At 41.2% G+C, this 25,793-nt stretch overlaps 1 protein-coding gene across 2 annotated transcripts in view; it reads left to right on the forward strand.

Moving 5' to 3' along the window:
* The first annotated feature begins 6,424 nt into the window (after nt 1–6,424).
* Nucleotides 6,425–25,793, forward strand: part of galnt1 (UDP-N-acetyl-alpha-D-galactosamine:polypeptide N-acetylgalactosaminyltransferase 1) — a 45,342-nt gene continuing 25,973 nt past the window's right edge. For both annotated transcript variants that reach the window (XM_030102076.1, XM_030102077.1), the window contains exons 1-2: nt 6,425–6,822; nt 23,807–23,919. The gene's annotated coding sequence lies outside the window, so the exon portion shown is untranslated. The remainder of the gene's footprint in view (nt 6,823–23,806; nt 23,920–25,793) is intronic.

Genomic DNA, 25,793 nt, shown 5'->3' on the forward strand with positions numbered 1-25,793 from the left:
GCAACACATTAAATAAAAAGCAACAGTGACCTGGTTGCCGAACAGAAAGCGTCACTCATGTTTCTAATTACCTTACCAGTCGCAGTATTTGTACTTAATTCAGTTATTGTTATATCATTAGCATTTAATCACATATTTCAAGTTGAAAATTGATTGAAATTGAAGATAATATTACAGAACTCACCTTAATAGCACTATTCACACACTAATAGACTATTCACACCATGAGCTATAACCATAAAATAAAAAAATATGAATAATCGTCATTTCAGTTTGGTGTCTGAATTACTGCTTATAGTTGTTGTATGATGATTTTAAAGAAGGTAGTGGTGGTGGGTGGGGGTGGCGGAATGGGGGTAACTCTTCAAAGCTATCAGACTACATTGTGATGGGCAGTAACTTTACCTGCCAACATATGGTTGTTTTTCTTCTTCTCACTGTCGCCATCGGTCAGCTGATCACCCCTAAAGATAGCCATGATGTCAACAATGAAAAAGTCATCCCATCAAAAGGGTTCAAATTATTTACTTGTGTCTGGAAGAAACTGAGAAGCTTCCTCAGATGACCTGCATTGTGACTCAAGTGTAGACTTGATAAATAATTCAGAGCCGTCCATTCAGATCACTTTGAAACAGATGTGCCCTGCAACAACCTGTTTTTCTTAGTTTGAAGGCATATGCTATGATTATGTCTTGAAAAGTGATGTTTATTCATAAAGATTAAAACATATTGTCATTGTAATCTCTCAAATCATAAAAGCATCATGTCGTACAACATTACAGAGGGTCTAATTTGTGGTTTGACTGTTTTATAATTAATATATTATTTATATAATTCAGAAGTTGTAGATATAGTTGTCTGTATTGGCTAATACAAAAGACAAAAGTCCATCAAGAGGTCACAAAGCGAGTGGATCTGCTGAATTGAATTGGGAATTTCTTCCCCCTTACCCGAACCAGCATTTGAATCCCTACCCACAGTCTGTCAGTCTTTTCCTTTTCTCTCTTTCTATTCCTTCATGCCAGTCAGAACAGCAGAAATTCTCCACCTCTAAGCCTGGTTCTGCAGGTTTCTTCATGTTAAAATGGAGTTTTCAAATTTTGAAACAACCTAAACAACCTAACCTCACAAAGATTAGAACAGCATTGTGGAAAATTATTATTTTTTTCCCTTTATATTTTTGGGGTGAAATGCAAATAAAAGGTTGTATTGGAATCTACACTTGTTAAAGAAAAAATAATCTCTTTGACCTGATCTGTGATGGTGTGAAATTGAGAAAATTTCCTTTGCTGGAATCTATAAAGTTGTTGAGGTAAACAAGCTCACCTGTCAGAACAAGTCTGCAGGCTGAGTTGGCCTCTGGTAATCTGCCGGTTGATTAGAGTTGGATGCGATGCCTTGGGAGGTACATGGTTACTCTTTTGTCATTCAGTCGCTGTGTTTTCACACAGACACCTTTGAGGGGAAACTGCCTCCAGCAAATCCTTCAGTCTGCAGCGGCCCACCGGGGAAGAAGCTGTCAGTATTCAGCCAACCCACACAAGAAACTCAACACTGTGCCCTCTGAGCTGTTATTTAGACCTTGATGAACTCCGGGATGCTGATGTACGGCTATGTGGTGGAAGTACTCACACACACACACACGCGCGCGCGCGCGCACACACGCGCACGCTCACACACAAAGAAGCATTCTTCCTGCATTGCCTCCACTGTCCTTATAGTGACTGGAGGATCACACTCATGGGGGAAACACTGGTTCAGGAAAACGTATTTCCAAATGTCTCATCCATTTTTCAGTGTTGGCCCACTGCTGCTGCTAGTCGCAACATGAATAAAGTATATTTTGAGACTCTGCTCAAGCTCAGTAGCAAACAGATATGAATGTTTTATGGTTCCGGTTATGACTATGGACCGTAACTGAGGGACCTTGGACCTGTGGTCACATTTCTCATGAACACATCACCAGTCAACTGTAGATGCTTGAACTAACGCTGGAACTATCTATAGCAGTGCAAAAGTTTTTTTTTTTTTTTTTTTTTTTGCAGCCGCTTTAGTCAAACTTCCAGTCCAGACGTACCTGAGCGCCACACAGAGTTCTTCTGTCAAGAGAGCCAAGTCGTTTTGTGTTGTTCTCAGCCCTCTGCGATCCGACTGAACCTGTGCCGTCATAATGAAAAAAACATTTTTCCAGCAAACTGGACTTTTCAGTCGAAGCACACATATATGCTGCGAGGCGGTTGTAATTTCACAGCACATTATGTAAGCCAGCTGGTGGAGTTGTCTGCTCCAGTGACTCCGGGTGGTACGGGAGGCAAACATGTAAGCCACAGCCTAAAGCGAAGCCTATTGATCTGTGTCAGCAGGCCATTGACTGGTGCTGGATATGTGTCAGTGTTTGTAATGTGAATGGATAGCACTCACGTGTGCACACATGCAGGCATGTGTGACCGCCGCCTGAATCCCGCCAAATGAAAGGCTTTGTGAATATGGAGTAATTACTTGAATATGAATGAGTGTGTGTGGTGAATATAGGCTATATTAAAAAAAATTATGTGTTTTTGTTCAAATTGTTTTTTTGGGGATTTGTGAGACTTCTCTGAAAATTAAAACTGTACAATATTTTAAATGAGAACTGTATATTTCTTAATGTGGCGTTGTTGTCTAAATTAGATTGGTCCATGTTGTAAATCATAATATAACCATAGAAAAGAAAAAAACCAAGGGACAAAAAACACTGAATCAGTAAAATCAGTAATGCTTAAACAAGATCTTTCTGTTTTAGCCTGAAATCTAAGTTAGGTCTAAACTAAATTATGGGAGATTTGCTTAAGGGCGTTTTATTGGTATTTTATCCCAATAAAACCTGTTTTGTGCTTCACACTACACTTATGTGCATCCATTTCTCAACAATGACTCAAAGTAAATGGCAGAATTATATCAAAGTATTCATAGTCGAAACAGGAATTTGTTCCATCCGAGTTGACAAGGGGTCAACACTACAAAACAAGAGAAACAATTATAGAAAACGACAAAAAAAGCCAAGAGTGAAAGATTCCTTTGCAAACGTACATGCACGCCTGTAGGGCTGAATGCAAATTGGCGGTGCCTATTACATATATATTAATTCACTGATGCTGAATCTTGCCTCTTGAATACATTCTGCATGACCTGACCCAGAAGTGCAGCTGTATTGCAATTCAAATGCCATCAAGTTGAGGCAAAGTGTTTTCTGTCGGTGCAGGTAGAACGTTGAGTCATAAAAATGAGACACAGCTCCTCGCTGACTTCATTAAGTCCAACAGGAGTTTGGCGGCGATGCTGACACAAACCAATTTGCATGTGTAACTCAGGCAGCCAGTGGACTGACACGATACATTGCGCGTCATATATTGGATGCGGTGAATCCTCCACACCTGGAACTGGAGTCAGAAACAGAATCTGCCTTCCCAGTGAATGAACAGTCAATAAATTGGTATCATCAGAAGATAATGAACTCAGTGAGTCAGGTAGCTGGCTCTGTCTGGCTCTGGCCACAGTCTGAGCACTCTAAAAGGTTTCTCTTATTCTGGTAATAAATTGTGACAAAAAAAGGTTACGCCTGAAGTCAAGACATCTAAACACTCCCTTGATAGAACAGCGCACAATACTGTTGACATCTTATTTGTGGCTTCTAGTAACTGAGAGTATCCCATTTGTCGTAAACACTTCTCCTTTTCCTTGTAGAGGGGAAAAAGGTACAGATTCATTTTTCTCTTCTTTTTCAGTCCACATTTTTGCTCACGGTATACAGTAATATATGAGAAGCTCTCTGCAGCAACACAGGTCTTATTTTATCAAATGGATTGTATGTTTGCAAGTGGTGGCCCATAAAAGCAGTCAGAATTATGACCCTCTGTCATACTGACCTGTAGAGGTCCTTACTGGCAGTGCCTTGTGGTTTATTTGCAGACATTCCATCAGAAAGTTGTATTTTATTGAAAATGCAACCAATAATGGCTCAAAATAAACATCTATGTACTGTATCTTCCTATTGGATAAATAAATGACAATATAGCTAGTAGTTGTATATCAAACCGTATTGAGGAATTCAATCATGAAACTGTCCTGCTAATAATAACCAAAAACACAAAATTGCTTTTACTAATTAGGAAAATTCAGCAGAACTAGACATGCATACTGAATTACAGACAAAATATAAATATCTCAACTTTCTATTAAACTTAACTTCAAAGAGAATGAAGCATGTGGTAAATAATGAAAAAACACACATATAACACATACGGAACAAGCGTTGGGTCGCCTGCATCGTGTTTGAAGACAGCAGATCTGTTTGGCTCTTTGGAGACGACGTCTGCTTGGTGTATCAGCGTGAATCAAAAAACAAATCTTCATGGTGATATTCACAGCAACTGCAGCTCCCACACAAATTAAATGATACAGGAATACATCATCATATAACAGGATAGATGCTCAGACTGCCAGGGAACCTGGTACATCTGGACAGGGGGGAAGCATCTATCTGTAGGCCAGGGGGTCACCCAAAAGTACGCGGACAGGGGTTTAAAGACAAAGAGACAAATGTTCCACTTGTCTAAAGCCACAGCATTCAAGTAAAATCTGATGAAATTTAGGGCGATAATAAAGTTTGAGTATATCTAATCCTGTTTCACACACAGTTTCAGTGCTGAATGGTTAGTTTTATATAACATGGCTACAAACTGAGCATAACTGCAGGATTCCAGTGGTTTTCAATATTTGTAGTATGACATATAAAACTGATCTTTGCATTACAGACACCTGTAGCCAAAAAGGTCAGAGTTGCTTTTAACCAGTTTCTTTAGCTAAAACAGGATGAAGGCATTCATTAGGCAACTAGGTAATTCACTACTTGTAAACCAATGTTTTTTGTTTTTTGTTTTTTAAAAAAAGGACCTCTGGGAGTTTACCAATAAAAAAAACCTCTAATAACCACCAACTCCATTTCACAGCTGGGTGTGGTGACATGTTTTAACAAGTATGGGTGTGATGTCAGACGCACGCCAGGTCTGTAGGTTTTTTTTTTCTTCTTCTTTTTAAGTTTGCTTGGTTTGCTTTAACTAGAGGTTCATTCCGGGGTAAGTATTATTTCCGGTGTGACAGATGTTCACATTCAGTAACCATGGCTGCGGGCTCTAACATCACTTTATAACGATAAATAGAGCTACCGACTGCTGTCATTGTTTTATATTGTAGCCTGCATGAGTTTATTTACGAACATCCTCCCTCTCATTCATATTCTTGTTGTGTATTATCTCATTAAACTCAATTAAACCACCGCAATTGCATTGTTCAGTAATTATGATGCAAGCGATACTCGAATGTTTTCTTGACTGAGTTGACTGACTTTTTGAGTTATGCCAATTGATTTACAATAGCATTTTCTAAATATAGACAATCTAAAATCAGAGACTGAAACAAATGTATTTTTGATATTTGGACATTGTCACAGTGTTTTATTCTTTGGTATTACTACATTTTATCCATCCACCTTCAAACATCCCTCTCACTGTACCAGCTTGGTTTCATTTCACCTAATGCTTCACTTTCATGACATTTTAACCCTTCTTTTTTTTTCCTCATCTAAAATAAAGCTAGAAAGTGACAGCTGAAATTCTACTGAAAGTGTGAGAGAGCTGCTTCCCCAGGGCCCTGTGAAATATCAGAGTTTGGGCTAAATGAAGATCTCTGCCAATGTGAAAAGCTGAATAAATTTCCCTTACACTTTTCCTGAATGCTCAATGCTTTTCGAATGAAATGGAGTGTCTGCACTCTGATCGGTCTTGTCTGAATCGTCAGTGGGAGTAGGCATACTAATACAGGTGTATCAATCCCAACAGAGGAGATACTTTTATCTTTTTTGCAAATCGGAGGAAACATTTGTGCAGATATTAGTAAGACAATACGCCAAAAACAAAGTGAGAAAGTTTTGATGTTGGAAATGCTGTTGGATTGGTTGTTAATTCGCCTCAGAACTAATGGGCTTGGGCAGCAGATTTCTGTAAATCCATATGATAGAGGTGCTTGGGCACAGCTCAGCTGTGACAACATTTTGTGGCCCAGACCGCAGATGCTCCACTGATGTGCCCTACTCATTAGTATTGATTTGGCTTGTCATTTTTATTATTGCATTCAGGAAAACACATTTACTCATGCAGTTCATATTATGGCCAACGCATGTTGTCTATCTGTGCAGATTTTGATGCACAGATGAAACATGCTTGTGTTATATGTCCTCTGAATAATCCTTGATTGCAATAATTTTTGGAGCATGTAGAAAAAGGATGGGCTGAGTTGTAGTATTTTCTTCCGGGTTGAGGTAGTGAAGGGAGGGATGAGCAGTGATGCTGCCTGTTTGCTCCGCACATCAGCAGCAGCAGAGCCGCTCTCTCCCTCAGTCAGACTCGCCGCGGCTCGGGGAGGACGTCCGCCCGGAGAGAGAGCCCGCTCTCCCCGTATAGCGTTACTGCCCGACCCGCCCGGCTCCCGCCTTCACTCCGCTCTCCAAATGGATGTTTTCTCCTGATACCGTCTTTCTGACATCGCACGGTCCTCCCGCGGCCGTGACGACCGCCTCCTCCCCGGCTCGCGTGTTATTTGAGGTTTGTCTCGACGACACGGAGGGACTCACTCCCCCCATCGTTAGCTCGCTAAGCTAGCTAGCCCGCTAACTTAGCTGTGATACTTTGAACCGTATCGGCGTCAGTTTTCCGCCTCGCAGCTAGCCTGCGGTCTCCTGCGGTCTCCTGCGCCACGGCGGCGGATTGAGGTGACCCGTCACTAAAGGTAAGCAAACGTATTAGGTTCTGAGAGAGCGTGGGGTTGTTGTTCCGACAGGTTTTGGCTGTGGTTATCGGAGCGCTGGGGGACAGGAGACAGTGGCGGAGGGAGCTTCTTGTTGACAGAAGCAGCCAAGCAACGGAGATGTGATGCGACTCGCCGTTAAACACACCGATCATCACTTCACTCCCCGGATAACTACCCGGAGGGTTTCTGCCCCACAGCCACCCTGGAACACGTCAAACCCTTCGACGATCGTGCCCATACACACTTTTTTTTGGGTTGCGTTCAACCTTGACTGTTGATGTGTGATGAATGGGCCACTGCCAGGTTCATATTTTCTCCCACTTGCCGCATTTGACTGCGGCGACTTTTCGTAACGGTCTCCTGAAGAGAGAGGGAGAGACAGCTATCAGACAGACAGCCTCCTCTGTCAACATATGCAAAGACATGGAAAAAACGCGGTGCATCACTGAAGTTGACCGTAATGCTTCTCAGAGGAGCGTGTACTGTACTCTCTTCCTGGAGCTCCTTTCCTCTTATTTTTCTCTCTCTGAATATTTAAAGAGCGTCAGTGTTGCATCACAACCTGGAAATATGAGCTATAAACCTGGAATTTAACCTCTGCTTGCTGCTCGTTCTTTTTCTCCTGTGTCTAATAGAGGTCAGATGATTCAGCTTAGCCTGACACAAACATGGAGAGAACAACACTGGTGGCCAGAATTAACCTTTTTCTTTTTATTGGACTGCAAATCTCAACCTGTCTTTCACAGAGGTTAAGCGTGCGTGAGTGCGTGTGTGTGTGTAATTGCAGATGTAGGTTGTGGTTGAGTCGTGTTGTCTGATGCGTGTGTGAGGAGAGAGTGAGCATTTCAGACTAAGCATACATTAAACATTGTATTTATCAGGAAAGATAAGGAAATGCACTCACCATCAATCCTGCAAGAGCCCGCAGTTGCAAAGGGAGAGGATGAAGGTGTGGGATTGACAGGGGCCCAATTAAATGAATCTACCATGTTCCTTGAAGGGGGCGAAGAGGAATGCAAAGCATATATAATTTATTATGTGTTTGCACGTGTGGCATGCCTTGTAAGAGTGCAAGAGAAGAGTATGCTGCGTTGCTGGAGGATAGCGACTGCACCTTTGTTTTACCTGAAGCAAATATTCAGTCACAAACAGAAGCTGATGGCTTTGATAATATTTGAGTTATCCGAGTGGTACATGAAAGAAGAAGCAACTTGACTGTGCTTATAAATATAGTATCATGCTTTGAAGTGCGTAGAGCACATGTGAATTATAAGTTCTCTTCACAGGCATTTCTCAGACGGGTTTGGTGTATGTCTCATAGGTGGGATCGTGCCTCAGAGCTGTGTATCTGCGTTCGGCCTCGTGTTAAAGCATGACCGTCCAGCATGAAAAGGAAATGAATCATGTTCCTCATTTCAAGGCCGTGGAGTCGGCATGATGCGTTTCCTGCTCTGCATGTGTGTTCGGTGGTCATTCAGGCCATAGCAGATGTACTGCTGCAGTGTGTGTGTGTCTCTGTGGTATGATGATTCAGATGATCATAACCTGGCAAACATTTCAGCAAAATTTAAGATATAGTTAGACACAAGTTTTTATAACAAAATAGGTTTCTTCTCAAGGGACGAATGACATCAATGAAGTCGACTTCCATGTCTTGAAGCACAAACATGTCTTTAAGTGAGTCCGCCTCAGTGACTTTGACTTTTATTGAGGGTACATTGAAGTCATTAGTTGTGATTGCGCTCACAGTGCAATAGAGTTTTTTTTTTTTTTTTTTTTTTTTTTTTTTTTTAAATAATTAGAGTTACTGCACACAATGTTGCCTTTTAAAACCTGAAGGAGTATGAGTGGGAATGCAACTGTGGCCTGAGATTAGTAGCTGGGTATCCAGGCTGTATCCACGGCTTGGTTACCCAGGATATAACCTTCTACTGATAACCGTGAAAATCTCCAACATCCTATATTGGTGTTTGTCATCGAGCATGGCTGTGCTGCATTTATTGCTCTGAGCTGCTCTGGAACAATAGCTCTATTCTGGCCCGTGTCTCCGGAGGGAGGCAGCAGCATTCGGCGTTCCCGGCACTCTGTGTGCCAGCGAGGCTTGGTTTAGGATTGGGTTTCCACAGCCACCTGGAGCTCAGAGCACAGGAATGCCATTGTTCCTCCTTCCAGACTATTGCCGGATCAGGCACACATGCAAACAGACGCATGCACATAAACAGACACATGCAGAAGGCGCTCATACCAACTTGCCTGTCCTCCGAAAACGGAGGTGACCCTGCTTTGTTACCTCACCATTACTTACACAGTCGGGAGAAATGTCAAGCTTTCTTGTGCACAGCCATTAAGATCTGACATTATGAGAAGAGGTGCATGCTTATACAAGTGGCTGAGTTTTTTTTTTTTTTTTTTTTTTTAAATTAAGAAGCTAAGTACCAAAAAAGTAGCTGCATGTTTATTAAGTATCTCCTCTGGGGATAAGTTTGTCCTTCATTGTGCTGCAAACTCCGTATTATACCTAACTTGCTCAAGCCACAGCAGCAGCCGCAGAATAGGAGAGCTGGCGTCAAATTACAGACACTTGATGCTACATATCTGCCATGGATTTTCAGAAAACCTCAAATGGCTTGTTTCAGACAGGAGATGGCTTGTGGTGTCGTGTAAATAACCTCTATGGGACAAATGAGCATTAAAAAGATTCTCCTGAAATTGAAGTACTTTCCAAGTGGCATCAAAGAATTTAAGTGAACCACATAAGTTATGATGGTATGTATGTATTCTTTCACAACATGAATGCTTCTCAACGGTAAAGAAGTTGATAATTTTGTTGATATTGCTCAAACTTCAAATTTTCTTTCAAAATAGTTAGACCTGTTATTTCTCCAGTGTGGGTTTTTCTCAGTTCCCTGCTTCTGTCTGTGATCTTCAGTTAATTTGTTTTTCTATATCAAGCATGAAAACGTTGAATCAACAGCAGCAGTCAGTACAAGCTGGGAACACTGACTTCTTTCCAGCCAGACACTTCAATGATGCAAGTTTCTTTTTAAATAATATTGTCTGATCATCCACGCATCAGACGGACTTATCACTTCATGTTACATCAGCCAGTTGTGGCAAGGAGTACACATATATATATATATATATATATATATATATATATATATATATATATATATATATGTATATATGTGTGTGTGTGTGTGTGTATATGTATGTTTTCCCCCTCTCTCTCCATTGACTTAAGTCAGCTTTCCTCTCAGTATAATGCTGTTAGACACATGTCAAATTACATTTCCAGCCTACTATCCCATAAGCAATAATTTTCTGTCTGAAATAGCGTCCCTGAAAGTTTCAGAAAAATGCACAAAAAGTGCTTGGTGTAGTTATAAGATTTTTCTGTAGAACTTATAGAATGTATACCACTGGGGGATTCTGTAACTTTAATTCATTATGCTCAGTTAGTGTGCTGTGATAACTGAGGATAAGTGGCTAGTGGACACTTGGAGACAAAAAGGAAAAACAAAATTAAGAAACCAACTTGATCTCAACAGAGGTCAAGAAGAGAAAACATCCCCTAAAAGTAAAGTTGAGTTTATTTATCACATGCATCTTCTCCACTGCTCCCTCCTGCTCTTCTATTGCTGGGCCAAACTTCACACGTTTTTGGATGTTTGGAAACTGGAGGAAATTCACTCATGCATGGGGAGAGCATGCAAAGTCCATACACAAAGTCCCAGCCTATATGAACCCATGACCTTCTTGCTGTCTGTCATTAAAATGATGTCATTATCATGATGCTATCCCCGAAATAAAAATCTGACAGAGTGGCAGTGTTACTGGGATGCGCACCCCGTGTAATATGTCTTTAGTATTAGCTATTCTGCTTTAAGCTAGCAACCAGATTTAACGCGGAGTCGCAGCCTGCAGAAACTAACTCTGGATAGTTGAGCTGGATCAGATAGCAGAGACCTAAATACTTGCTTTTTCAGACAAAGTGAGAGAAACAGAAAACGGAAAGGGATGAGAAAACAGAGCTACTGGCAACATTTAGCAGTTTTTTTTTTCTGCCTCTCAGTCCTCTAGGGCCTCTAGGCAGACAATTTCAGCTGTGTCTATGTGTGTGCGCACACACGTGCGTGCACGCATGTGCATATGTGCATGCACTCGCCGATGTGTGTGCTTGCGTGTGTGTGTGTGTCCTCTGGCTCTTCCAGCGGGTCACATTAGGGATAGAGTTGCATCGAAGTGGGTCAGCCAGTGCCACGAGGGAGTCTTGCCAGCTTCCTTCTCCCTCTCAGGCGGGAACCATCTAAAGGCCACCGCAATCACACAATCCCCCTTTTTGTGTGCTTGTATGTTCCTCATATATGCATACAGTTGTCGAGTATTTTAAGTATTAATTGTTGTTCTGAAGATCCCTCTGTCATGCATCGGACCTGCCATCTTCTTCGCACTTCGACTCTGGAAACTGCCTTGGAGGAGATGTTGTGTATGTGGAGGCAAAACGAGCAGCGAGCCTAAGCTACGGCGCATTATGTTGCTGCATATAGGGTCTGTACAGATGATTCACAGCCTGTCACACTCAGTGAGTCTCAGCTGGATGGACACAGCGTTTCTGCTGGTTTAATGATAAGGAAATAGGATTTAGTGCAGTATTCAGCAGAGGTTTATTTCAACTCCTGGCTGTGGTCTCTTTTTTTTCTGCATTGGTTCTGTTTTCGCAAGGAATTAATGGTTTATTTCTGTTTTCAGTGTGGTTCGTCGTGTTCCCGTTTTATTGATTTGAGATGAGATCACGAGGTAACAAGAAGACAGTAAATTAAGGAAGCTTTAAAACATGATTGTGCCCCAATCTGGTGAAAATCTTCATCAAAGACAAATAAAGATTGTAGCCTCCAGTCACCATGTGGGCGAGTGTCATTCTGAGCCTGTTTCTCATAAGATCAAGGTATTTTCCATGACAACATGGTAGAAATGAAATTATATTGGAGCATGAAAATCATAAAATACTCCAAATTTTATCCCTCAGGTTTGTAAGACATGCATACATAGCACTGTAAAGTTTTTTTTTATCTATAATGTTTTATTGTTTTCAAGTCCAAACAGGTGTCTTTTGGCTCTTTATTTACAGGACAACAACATTTTGAGTCCCTTGAAATGTCACTATTTGACAATGGCTTCTAGAAATACCTCAGTCTGCATCAAGAGGGAAACACAAGCTTTCTGAAAACACTAAGTACTGGCTCCTTCAGTGGCAGTCAATGGATTTAATGCCCCAGCATGAGGAGATCAACTACAATCACAATGATTCCTGAGTAGTGCTAGTGCTGTTCGCTCTTTAGACTTTAAAAGTGCAGATTTACTACAACATGAAATAGATCAGTGGTATGTGTCGTGTGTTGTTAGTCGACATGACAAAAAAAAAAACAGACACACATTGCCAACTCCACCAGTGACATCCTCATGTGTCTGTTTCCATCAGGTCATTTTCATCCAAAAAGGGCCCGAATAAAACGTTTCCTGAATTTTGGTAGTTTTCAAGGTCAAAAACTTAAACTGTTTTTGTTTTCCTCCAGTGTGCAGTTGATAACTTAGCTGATAAGCCTCATTTCTGTCTGTTTTCTCCAAAAATGTTAAACCTTTCCAAAAATATGTTTTCATTGTCTGATAACACTGTAACAGTTTTTGATGTTGAAGTGTATAAAAGGAATATTTCTCATGAGGACATCACAGAGGGTTATGGAAACAAACAGAATGATTAATCAATTTAGCTTTTTGGTTAATTCTCACCACCCTCATTAGCCGCGTTTCCTTCCGTAGCGGCCAGCTGTTCTCGGCCTAAAAGCTGTAAAAGCTGACTGTTCACTGCCGGCAAAGCACAAATAACAGAAAAAAAAAAAAAACCAAAAAACAGCCAGTCAACACTCTGGAGCATTGAACAGCTCCAGAGCCAGATGTTTCCTTTATGACGCAATAGGGAACACAAAGAAAGGGCAAAAAAGGAGAGTGAATAATGGATTCATCCTCAACAGGTGGTTAGAAACACGTCTCCTAAACACAGTTTCACGTTTGCCTGTTGTGAAGAGACGCTGTTGCGTCAGTGTTGTTTTTCTTCAAAGAGAACTGAAACGCTGAGATTGAAGACATTACTAGGTTCAGTTTTAGAGATGTGACTATTTTTTGCAGTGATTCAAATGAAAAATAGCTTTTGCATAAGGTGGAAGCCTTAAAACATATGTTTTCTGTTGTTTCTCTTTTTTGTACCTGCTGCATGGAGTCTAGGGTCACAGAGGCTACAGTCGGTTTGAGCAAACAGCGTGCACGAGCCCGTGTTTTCAAGCAAGAGATCGTTTGTCCAACACAAGGACGACGATCAACTCTGTTCATTTACATTTTTGGTTATTTAGCAACATCAGTGCATGATTCATAATTTTTCCCTATTTTTTTTAATCTCCTCGTGTGCAGTTTTGTCATCTTGTCTAAACTCGAACTAAAAGACGGAGGTGTGGTGGAGTGCTGCTTGATATTGGTTGATATACTTCACAGAGAAACTGCGTACATCGTACACCGCTTCAAGAGTCACCTTGAAGACTCGGTGGAGGGAGGCGATACGGCCAGCAGCCGCTCGCTCCCATAGAGTTCAGTAACCTTATAGGTTGTCTTCACCTTAGCTCCAACAATTCCCTTCTTTGTAGAAGTGTACCGTTCATGTGTGTTCGTATCGTTTTTCTGCCTGAGATACTACTCGACGGGGGGAAAAAAAAAAAAAAAAGAAGGCATAGTTTCCATGGTGACAGCCGTGCTCCTTCCCCATCCCCCCACACTCTCCATAAGAGGAAGTGGAATATGTCCAATTTCTGCTGACTCATGGAGAAACAATTGCATGACACGTACTACACACACACACACACACACACACACACACACACACACACACACACACAACTCCCCACCGTGGCCTGGATGTTAACTGTTAGCGTGCCTTTTTTTAAATGTGCTACACACTGTTCGTATGTGTTGGCATCTCCATTCAACTCCCAGGCATCTCTCTAATGTGAGACCTGAATTTGATGGGAATTTTCTGTGTCATTTTTCTCACCTCGTGTGACAGATTTCCTCATCGATCTAAATATAAGCCAGTATATTTGTTTTTCTTCAGCAGGACAGAGGCATTTTCAGTTTTTTTTCTGTCCTGTTCTTATGAATGTTGTGCCTCTGGATCATGCTGTATTTTGCTCATTCGGGTCAAAATTGTTACGTTTCACAAAGGTGTAGTATCACATGTATGCAATACTTGACAGTTAAAGGAAAGCGTGCACAGTGGCCCGGCCAAGTTACACATTATTGATCTCTGTGGAGATGTTTGTCTCGTGTGTTTGATCGAGCCTTTCTGTTCAGGAGCAGTGCGCAGCCACAGCACAGTGTACAGAGATTAACGTCACTTCAGCCCTTTGTAGTGCCTCGGTCAAAATCTAATGGCAGTGCTGTTCCTGTAGTGATGTGTGTTTGTACCTGGATGACATAACCTAATGAGCGGTCTCTGTGTTTTCGTGTGGAGGAATTGGTTGCACTTTTTTTTTTTTTAAAAGGGCCTTGTGAAGAAAGCGATCCTAAATAGTAATAACAGTCTTTGTGGATCCACGCTTGATTCCAGCAGCTGCACAGCAAACGAATACCACCTATTAGATTCATCTGAGTTAATGAGGAGGGAAAAAGACTGAACAAATTAAATGAAGAAAATCGATGAGAAAACACATTGCAGTAGTGTACAAATCTACTGTCTTATTTAAACTGCAGAAATCAAAACGATACACACATGGATGCAGATCATTTGCAAACTCTGTTGTTGTATTTTGGCCTGGTTCATTTCATTGCAGAGTTTTCTCTTAATCTTTTGTGTAATAGTTTGAGGATGTGTTGATGTACATTTGGGTTACACTGTGTACGTCTACCTACCTCACAGTGTTTTATGGCAAACAAACTAAATCCATTCACACTTTTATTCTCAACACATTACCTGGAAAAATGGATTGTATTCAAAATCACACAATAGACAGTCATGTTGAAACCATGAGTTCAATCAATCAATCACACACATTTAATTACAGCACTTTACAGATAATAACAAGCACGTTCACAAGCGATGGATAAAAAAAAAATTAAAAGTGAAATTGCTTGCATATAACCTCATCTGCACGTATCTGAGACACAAACACTTGCAGGCAGAGTAATAAAATTAAAGGAAATTAATCTGAGAAAGAGTAAGGTAAGGAAAGATGGATAAATTGTCACTGACATGAGAAAACAACTAAATTTGATCATAGGGAGTAGATATTGAAATGATTTTTAACATACACACATAAGTTATGCACTAAAAGTAAGGACGTTTTTGTTTTATTTGACAGAAAAGGTTTGACAAATCCTTCTTGGATGCTACTGTGCGTTGTGAGCAGTGGCAGCCTGCAGGTTGGAGATACAGACTTGAGATCTAAGGTTCAATGGTTTGAATCACATGGCTGACAAGTTACCAGCGTGCCTCCCAGAGCAAAGTCCTTGCCTCATGGGCTCCCTGGGTGCAGCAGTGTGGCAGCCCACTGCTCTTAAAAATGGGTTCATGAGTCAAATGTGGAGATTGGGAGCAGTGGTGAGTTTGAGGTTAGAAAAACAGACTTGGGCGTTCACAGGTTCAAATCTCACAGCTGACAGGTCACTACTGTGGGTCCCTGAACAAGATCCTTGTCGCATGAGCATGGCACCATAGCAGCCCACTCCTCATAGCATGGATACTTAAGATTAACTATGAATAGGATTAGGAATAGGATAGCCAATTCATTTCCACAAGGGGTCAATCAAGTATGCATTCTTCTTGTTCTTTGCACAAACGCGTGTTCCTTGTGAATGTGGCACTATTTGACAGGGAAATAAACACGCTTTTTCAGGGTGCAAATTTATTAGACAAAAACTTCATTGCTAGAGGGAAATAATCAACCAGAAACAAATTTATTCATTTCCTTTTTGCGATTATAAGCATGGACAAAGCCTCAGCCTCAAACAACAGTGCGTGCATGTATGCGTGTGTGATTTTTCAATTAATAAGGAAGTGGAGGGCAGGAAAGTGTGACCCTGCTGTTGCAGCTCTGCACTCTGTCTTTAGTTGTGTGACACTGTGAGCTATCTGCCACGGGCTCATCCCAGCAGATGTGGTAGCCCTCTCCTCTCGGTCTATGGACACACACACACACACACACACACACACACACACACACACACACACACACACACACACACACACACACACACACACACAGAAAAAACATCTCCAGCTCTTATCTGCTGCCAGGCCACTGCTCTGAGTGTCTGTATGTTTGTGTGTCTGAGGACTCTTTGAGAAAAGTTGTTATGGCCTGGTCATGCTGATAGCCGTATCAACAGTTACTCCTGGTTGATGGACTGCAGAACAACACATCCTCTGTTTTTCTGAGTATTAGTGGGTGTGTATGCTAAGCTATCAGAAATTGCTTTTGTGCAAGCCACAAATGTCAGATGCACTGTGGTCAAGTAACTTGGGAGTGTGTGTGTGTTGTATGTGCTGCAGTGTAATCTGCCTTAGGCTGGGATGTGGGTCAGTGTGGCTGCAGCTTCACGGGCCGGGGAGAGAAAGCAGCAGGATACTGCCTCTGTACTGGCTGCAGGGCGACTAGCCTCCCTAAACTAATTCAAAGTTAAGAAGGGACCAGCCTGCGCTTCCATAATTTGTGCATTTTGTTTGCCTTTTCACATACCCTGAAGCACAGTACCTTGACTGTTTTTGTCACTCCGATCTCATTTTTCTGGGTTTTTAGATTAAAAAAAAAAAAAAGACAGACTTGACATGGGTTTTGAGAAATGTATTTGGAGCTGATCTTTACAGTTATAGTAGAGGAATCACAGGATAGAATTTGAGATGAAGATGAATGTGGTTTCTTGATAAAGTTAGATTTGAGAGAGGACGCCCAGATTAGTCATGCCTGAGCCTCATAGTGGATTTCACCTGCAGTCATTAAGCCAAAGTTATTGCTGAACATTTACAACTCACAATGAAAGCTTATTGGAGGTTATGTAGTGTGACGAGGGGTGTGTGCGCCCATAGGGGCTATTGACCTCATGAAGGAGCTGCTTAAATGAAATATTGATGGCGTCTGCTTAGTTAGTTAGTGTGTGTGTGTTGTGTGTTGTGTGTGTGTTGTGTGTGTTGCATAAGTCAATAAGTTCTCATGTATTGCAGCATTTTAGCTCGTTATATTGAAGTATTTCAGAATTAATAAGGACAAGAGTTTTGATTGGATGTAAAGGTAGAAGTTAGGACACCTTTGTTTAAATGGTCTTTAGTGGCTTTTTAAACGATAAGATTCTCTCTTGTCAAAGGACAGCACATGAGTTGTTTGTTAGTCAGTCCCTCCAGGACGTTGCACTGGTGCAATTTCAACAATTAATTTGAATTCAACCAGTCTCTATGAATTCTGGGCGACCTTTATTGCAGTGATTGTATAGTTCGCTCAAAATTCACTGCTTAATTAATTAACCTTTGAAATTGCGGAATCACAACTTCCTGGAGTGACTGGTTAATGGCTGGAACTGTGATGTCTTTATAAAATATGTGTTAAATTTACTCTCATCCCATTCACGGGATTGGCATGTTTCTATTGTACGACCTTGTAGTTTTACTCCAAACAATCATGATAATATTAACATCCTCAAGTCGAAGCCTAAACTGTTCAAATAATAATAAAGCAGTGTGTGTACATGGCAGTACCTGAACCAGATTCACTTTCTCAGTTTAAAACATGCCGTGCAAGACCACAGTCCTAGATTTTTATGCAGGAACACCACGGGTTCAATTCCTGGTCAAGGCACTTCTGAGTGAAATCTTCATGTTCCCCTGGCGTCTGTGTTGGCTTCCTGTGGACATCTTCCACTTACAATCCAAAGACTTGCTTGTTAGGATAATGGGTGTCTCTGAAGTGACCGTAGGATTGTATGTGCATATGCGTGCAAATGCTGTCTTTCGCTCTTTGTTATTCCTATGATAGGCATGAGACCTGTCTAGGCTGTGCTCTGCCTGTGCCCAGTTTCAGAGACTGACACACTCCTCTGAATAAAGAGCATATAAAAGATGAAAGAATGTTTCTCATTCCCTTAGAGTGTTGTTGTCACGTGAAGAGAAACTGGACTCAGTGCATGAATTTGAAGAACAAGTGCAAATTCTGTCTCACAATTTCATGCAAATAAAAATTTTCTTTGAGTAAATCCAGTAGCTCCCATGTGTGTGCAGCAACATGTTTGCACTAATGTGTGTACATTGACAAAGTAGAGGCAAACAGTATAATCTATCTGTTAAACAGTATGCAGCCCATTTTGGTTGTACAGTCCTATTTGTTGCTGATATTTTGAAATTTGTTAGAATTATGTTTTAATAAAGGCTTTATTTATTTTATTTTATTTTTTTTTTTGTGCAGCTTGAAAAAGTTAAAGCTTTATCATTTTTGTCCCAGTGCGTCCAGTTAAAAACTGAGGCCTTGCTGCTGCACCACAGCATGAGGACTTTTTATTGCTGCGTAGAATTGGTAGGAAGTCTGCTGGATTGGGAATGTTGCCGGGAGCGTTTGAGCACGCGGCTGGGGGCAGGCATGCACTTCAGCTTGATCCTGTTAACACGGCTGCTGGCCCGCGCTGATGGGACAGCATAGAAATATGGTACCAAGAACAAATCACGAGATGTCACTTAGATAAGCTGAGAAAGATGGGAAAGGTCTGAGGCTAAATCTGGACCGTGTAATCACTCAGGACACAGAGGGAGCGTAGCGAGTCTGGGTGAATGTCTGCTGTGTGTATTGTCATCACTGTTATCCAGTTTAACACTGGTCTTGTGGCCTGCTGCCCTGTTTCCTGTGTTCTCTGCTCTCTGTAAACAGGAAGCAGATCTCTGTCTTTCTGTCTCTTATGCTCTCCTTTTATCTGTCCTTTTCTGCCCTTCCTTTGGTACCTTTTTTCTGTCTTTTCCTCCCCTGGCTACCACTGAGCATATATATACACTATATCTAGATGGTGGCAGGCATGCAGCACAAAGTGCATGCCATTATAATGGAGAGCAAAACAAGCTCTTCTGTGAACTGTTTCATCTTGGATAAGTGTGACTTATTTGAGTATCAAGGGAAGTTGAACCGGTTGCTTCTTACCTATTTTCTCCTCGTTCTATTCCTGGTATCCCTGTTTTTTCCTCCTTGGGCTTCCCCTGGAAAGCTTTCAGAAATGGTGAGTTACATGTACAGTTGCCTGCAATAGAATTGTTGTCTTTTTTTTTTTTTTTTTTTTTTTTTGCCTTTCATTCCCTCCCTGTTTACCGTGAATCCAGTGTTTGCCTGTGTTTGGGGTGCTGAAGGTCCTTCCGTTCCCACAATGTTTAAGACGAGGTGTTTGACAGACAGGAGAGGTGCAGGGTTGTGCAGTTGGCTGGGGACTGGCAAAGCTCCATTTGTTGTTGCGAAGACCAAAGTTGTCATCTTTGGACTCCTTCTGTTACAGCATATGCTACAAACAGAGTCACATAACACATACACAAACCCTGGCACAGAGCCAACCACACACACAAACACCCACATACACACACACAAGCGAGCCATGCTCATTGCAAGCTATCACTCGGCGTTAAGAGGAGAGGTCTATCTGCTTGTCTTGCCCAGTGTCTCCCATTTTCTCTCTGGCAGTCTTGAAAGAGAAAGCGAGTGGAACAGTTAGGTTTAATGCTCGGACATGGCTGGTTGGTCGCAATATGTTCCGAGTGAGCTCAGGGGATTGTGAAAGACAGATTTGACTGTCTGTTAGCTTTAGCTCTATTCACACTTCCCTCCAAATTGTCCAGAACAAAGGTTATTTCAGACTCCTAAAACTTATTTGGCTTCCAGTCAGATGTGAGGCCCTCTCATTTTTATGCCAACTTGAGCTGGCAAGTCATTTAAGCGTTCTTAAACTTATTAATGTTCTTTCAAATGATGTGTTTGCTTCCTGAAAGAGAAATTGTGCTGCTACTCACCACTATTTGTTATTCTGCTGCAGCCACTTGGCATTTTGGATTTACAACAGGAAATGGAAAGAATGAATAAGCACAGACATGGGAAAAGACACTGACTTCATGGATTAATAATAGGGAGTGTTTTGTGGGGACGGAGATAGAGGCAAGTTGGGTGAGATGTTGAGAATTAAGCCTTTTGGCTGCCGTTCTGCATTCTCTATTGTGGCTTACAGCTGCTCATCGTGAAGAGAGAAGTGAGACATTTTTGCAAAATCAAGAGACGGCAGAAACTTTGCCAGGAAATTATGTCCTTTTCTGTTCCTTAATTCTAATTTTGACACGTTCTTGGATTTGTTATCCGTTTTCTAAGTTCAGGCCTGTACATGACCTGTCCAGTAATACGGATGTATTACAACTTGTTAAACAAAAAATGTTAGCTGTGCATTCCTACTTTTCTTTCAACACCATGAAAAATGTACTTCAGACCTCTGTAACTACCCTTAGCATAAAATATAGCTTTAAAGTATTTGATTAATGAATAATGCTTTTTCGCTCAAGAGAAGGTACCTGTGCTAATTAGCAGCCAAATGCACATTTTCTAACTCTATGTAAATATTCATTATAAAATTGTGCATGTTTTAATTATACTATTCACAAAAAGTGCCAATTCTTGCAGTTTTTAGAAGCCACTTATCTCTCTTTTTGCAAAAGGTGCATTTTTACCTCAACTCGATTGGGGGATTTAAGGCAGTTACATAAGCATCCAGCAGTAGGATTGGGTCCAGCGCAGCTGACCAATGCACGATTTGCTGTGAATTATGAGCTCTAGTCACTGTTTGAAAGTACTATGGTCTTGGTATCACACATTAGAATATTTTTGTTGTAGCAGGAGAAAAAAACAAGGCGGGCAAAAACTGCCATGTTTTCTTTAATTTAAAGGATTGAAAACAGTGGCTCATAAAGATCTCTCTTCTTTCTCAATATTGCTGTGTAAACACTACCATATTGTCTTATAGTGTCCACTTAACCATTAAAGCTTGGCATTACTTGAAAACTATTGGGCAACTGTGGCTGGCTTGGTAGAGCAGGATGTGACTCTGGAAGAAAGTTTCAGATTTGACTGAGGCGCCTCCTTTGATGTGTGAGTGTGTGAATGTGAGTAACACTGCAAACTGCTTCTGTCAATCAGTGGAACAGTGCTATATAAGTGAACAAAATTTACAGTTAAGTTCAATTGTCACTGTGCCATCCTTATTATGTGAACTTGTTCAACTTGAGGCTGTGAAGGAGATGGAGGGTGAAAGGCAGAAAAACTGCTAAATGTATACTCAGCGTTAATTGTGTTGGAGCATATGTCAACCAAAAAAATACTGCAGCAGACTGTAAGCATGAGCTACATTTTCCATATATTCAGTGTTACACCCTTATATTTCAGTGGTTACACCCTTAGAGCTGTCATTCTTCAGATTTCCTATGCAAACGTCGCAAAATGCAACTCTTGAACTTGCAATACTCACCAGTGGGAAAATACTTACATATAATAGACACAAAAATACTTAACCACACTGTGACCAAAACGAGAGGATGTCAGCAAATGTACAGAGCAAATATGAGTACGGCGCTCAGATGACTTTCTTCTCGATTTGTCCTGTGATGGAACTTCTTTTTACAGACATCCTGAGATGTGTAAAGGTGACCCTTTGACATGGAGAACACGGCATTATGGATGATGTTTTTAATTTTAAATAGCTGCTATGTCTTTATATATATCATATGTCACATGTTACCCACAATTTAAATAATTCTGATTCCGAGTTGCCACATCATGCATGATTAATACAACTGTCTACCAGTGAATCTGAAACTGTTCAGAAAGTGAAAGTTTAAAAATAGAAGTGTGGTCCTCATAACCGAAACGGGTCTTAATGTGGGCAGTCATAGAGTGAATTTCTGCCTCTGCTATCTGAATCCTCATGTCAATGCAGCACTAGCCTACATAATGTCATGTTCCACAGGCACAGTACTGTGTGGACAAGTCCATCCGAGCTCATTTGCTCTACATTACACATCAAGAGTTCTGTCTGTCAGCATCACATCATAATGAACGAGGTGTGGGCTTCATGGTGTTGATAGCCAGCAAATTGGTAAAATAAGCTTGTATCCTCCTTCACAACTTCCACAACAACTTTTTGTGGTTTTAAAGGTTAAAGTTCAGAGATGCCAGAAAGCAGTTATGATGTCCAGCTGTAGGAAAAGCTGAGGTAGTTGCACATCTTGGAAGATCTCCCAACTCCGCTGCATGCTGGATGGGAGCCCAGGAAAACACAGCCTCCCTCTCATTCACTTTTTCATATTCAGATTGAGCTTTAGCATGACGCCATTATTAAAAGCAGTATTGCCGCAATCTATACTCCCTCCTTAACTTTGCCTATCTGTCAATTGTTGCTTTTATTTGCTTTGTGGTTGCCCTTTATGTTCTCCTTGACATGTAATAGTCACGCAGCAACTAAAGCATGAGATGGTAGGAAGCAGAACGAGGAGAGGAGGAGGTTTGCACTGCAGACAAAGGCAGAGATGGGCTGCTGTTTGCACTGCAGCGTTGTGAGTGATTCTCCAAGTTTATTTTGTGATTGTCAGGGGAATCTGATGAGTATTTATAGAAGCACTTGCTCGTCCTGCTTCTAATTTGCAGATGGATTACATTCCACTCAAACTTTGCCGGGTTTTCTGCGTGATGAAGGGGGAGCGAAACAGGGTGACAGACACATGATATGCGTGTAAGATAGAGGAAGAAATATAAAGAGAGCGAGAGCCAAGTGGGAGAAGAGGAGTGATGACTCACCCACGAGGAGACAGGCTGACACCTTTGGTGGCCAAGACCCTTCACATACTGAAGCACACCTGCACTGCAGTGCAGCCTCCTCACAGTCACCAGCACAGGAGTGTGTGGGCTGGCAGCGAGAGATTTATGCTGTGGCACTTTTTTTGCAATAGAGGCTCTTAATACACACATATACTATACACAGGCTGGCAAAATGAAGTCCCACTGGATCAGAATGATGACTTTGCTTTAAAGTAGGCCAAGGGCCAGATTGAAGGACACACAGACACTCATGCATACGAATACACACACACACACACACACACACACACACACACACACACGCACACACACTCGGTCATATTCACTGTCATCTTTATTCTCAGTGGATTTTTCAAAAATAGCAGATTAATCCTGTGAAATGAGCAGTTCTGAGAATTTGTCAGTTGTCTATCCTGATTTCTCTCTGCCCCCTTCATCCCACTATCTTCTGCTTTGCTTTTTCTTTTTTTATTATTATTTTTGCTCCAAAGCGGAAATGGCGCCTGTGTTACTGTTTGACCTTTTGATGGATATGGAAAAAAGAAGATGATTGATTCACAACACAACACAAAGAGAAACAGTTCTTGGCTGACAATTTTAAATCACTTATGACTTTCTGAAGTCCGCTATTCAGACACGTTTGACTGAATGATGATGCTGATGTTTACGCCATTGCAGGGAAGTGTTGGTGCGACTGGAAACTTGCCTGATGACATTGTGACGCTGACATTATCCTTATGTGAGTGACAGGAGTGTATGCACAGCCAGGAAGTGTTTTTTATTTAGGCCACAAGGTTACAGCTCCTCTCTACTCTTCCTGTGGCTGCTGTATGATATTCAAACAACAGATGTGAGCTCAATCCTGGTCTGCTTCCTGGAGCACCCAAAGAGTCACTGCTGGCGTTGTCTACATCCGAATTTTTAGGGAAAAACAAAAAGTGTTTCCTTATTTGCTTAATCTTAGTTTCAAGGTTGCACAAGGTTTTTGCTGCTTTTTAACAGCCCAGTTAAGCGGATATCAAATCTGCATCCTTCTCTTTCCTTTCTTTAAGGAGCATGTTCGAGTGACAAGCAAACGAGGACGTGGGATCTCTGAAGCTCCGCCTCCTCTGCTGGTGGAGCCCCCTGCACATCGAGTCAGAGACCCCTCAAGTCATTTGTAAAGGTAGGAGTACAGGAGTGATTGGGATGGCTAAAATGAAGGAATATGTTCAGAAAAAACAGAAAAGCAGGTTTTAAGGTTGTTTTCTGTGTGACTAAGTTCTGGAGTTATTGTAAGAGTTCAGGGGGACATAATGATTAACATAAATAAACAATTCTCTTTCTCTCTGTTGAAGTGAATCACATTTGACAAAATAATCTCAACTTTTTTTGAGATGAAAAAAAAGGAATAGGTTCACTTCCTTGGTGCATTTAGTCATATATTTTAACCTTGTGATATGAAGAAAGAAATGGATCTGGTCAGAAAAACCTGTGTTAATATAAAAAAAGCACTGTTGTCCATGTGCAGATGTAACAGTGAGGCCAATGGTTCACCTTTCATTGATGCAACATAATTTTCTTGACTTCTCTCTGGTGTTTATGCTTGTTTTGGTTTTTTTTTTTTGCACTAAGAGTAATGCTGGACCCATATATCTGACTATTCAGTCGTGGTGGCATCGTGATATTAACTCTGAGATCCGAATATTCACCGTACCCCAACCGCCATGCTGCCCTCATGCTGCAGTGCTACTGTCAATACTTTCACTTTCGCTTTCCACTGAAATGAACCCGCCATTACTTGGATGATGGAAACAGAACTCTGACCACCATCCGAAACTGGCATTAGCAGCCAAATCCTGCCTGTGTGTTCAGTCACTTCCACCCACCCATACTGCCTTCTTTGGATAATATTGCACAAGAGATAAAACGTGCAACATTATGTTGAGTTCTTTAGAAAACCTTGTGTGTGAACTCATGTAAAGCTCAGACATGGACATTTCTCCTTTGTAGCAATGGTACAAAAATGAGACATAAACAGTCAAAAGATACCATGAATTCAGTGAACAAGGACATAGTGGGATGCATAACTATTTGCAATTCCATCAGAGAAAACATCCAAAGTAGATTTTCTAAGACTAAACATATTAGTAGTCAGGAAAACTCTGTTGTGATGGCAGTGCTCATAAATCCTGCCTGCTTGCTGTGAGTTGTAGTCGCAATAGTTGGTGCGTTAATAATAGTGGAGGAGAGCTGCTGACATAAAGCAGAGGCCAGACAGTCGAACCTGCGAGGGCAAACAGTTTGATCTGTGTTCACTTGATTCCAGTCTATGCTTGTAAATGGAGAGACGCTGTCTCTGGTGTTGTTAATTGCATCAATTGTTAGGATTTTTTTTTTTCTTTTTTTTTTTTTTTTTTTTTTAGAAATTGGTGTCAAGGCTTTGACTTGATTCCTTTGTGAGGTCTGTCTGAGAGCCACACCTGAAAAAAGATGGATGGAAAGATGAATGTTTCTGACATGAACAGGCAGATCCACTCCACTCAATCATCAGAGCAACACAGTGGCAGTAAAGTGTATTGATTTAGTTAAAAAATGCCCCTGTGATTGGAGATTGAAAGGTTGGATTCCGCTTTGCTCCTGTGCCAAGTTTTGTATTGGTAATCAATTTCAGCTGGGACTTTTACGCTGCCATGAGCAGTTCTCTGTTTTACTCTTTGCCTTTGTTACACTTTTTTAAACTTTGTTTTCACTCTTTCTCTCTCTCTTCCTCTTTCTGAACTGTATCTGAGCGTAAATGGTATTGATCATTACAACAACATAATAGCGCTATATTGATTGTTTCAGGTCCTTACAAAGATCACTGTTATTGTGTTAAGAAAAGATGGTGATAGAGATTCTGTTGATAGGGCTAAATGCGTTCCACAATAATTAAATATCGTATTGCTCTTGATGTAGTGTGACCTCACCTCAGCAATGCAATTTTCCCACTCCTCAGCCATTTCCGCCTTACATACAGTTGAATGGATTTTATGTGCGGTCTCTGGTATTCTGTCTGTC

This window comes from Salarias fasciatus, chromosome 11, assembly GCF_902148845.1.
Source record: "Salarias fasciatus chromosome 11, fSalaFa1.1, whole genome shotgun sequence".
In the NCBI taxonomy this organism is placed as follows: domain Eukaryota; kingdom Metazoa; phylum Chordata; class Actinopteri; order Blenniiformes; family Blenniidae; genus Salarias; species Salarias fasciatus.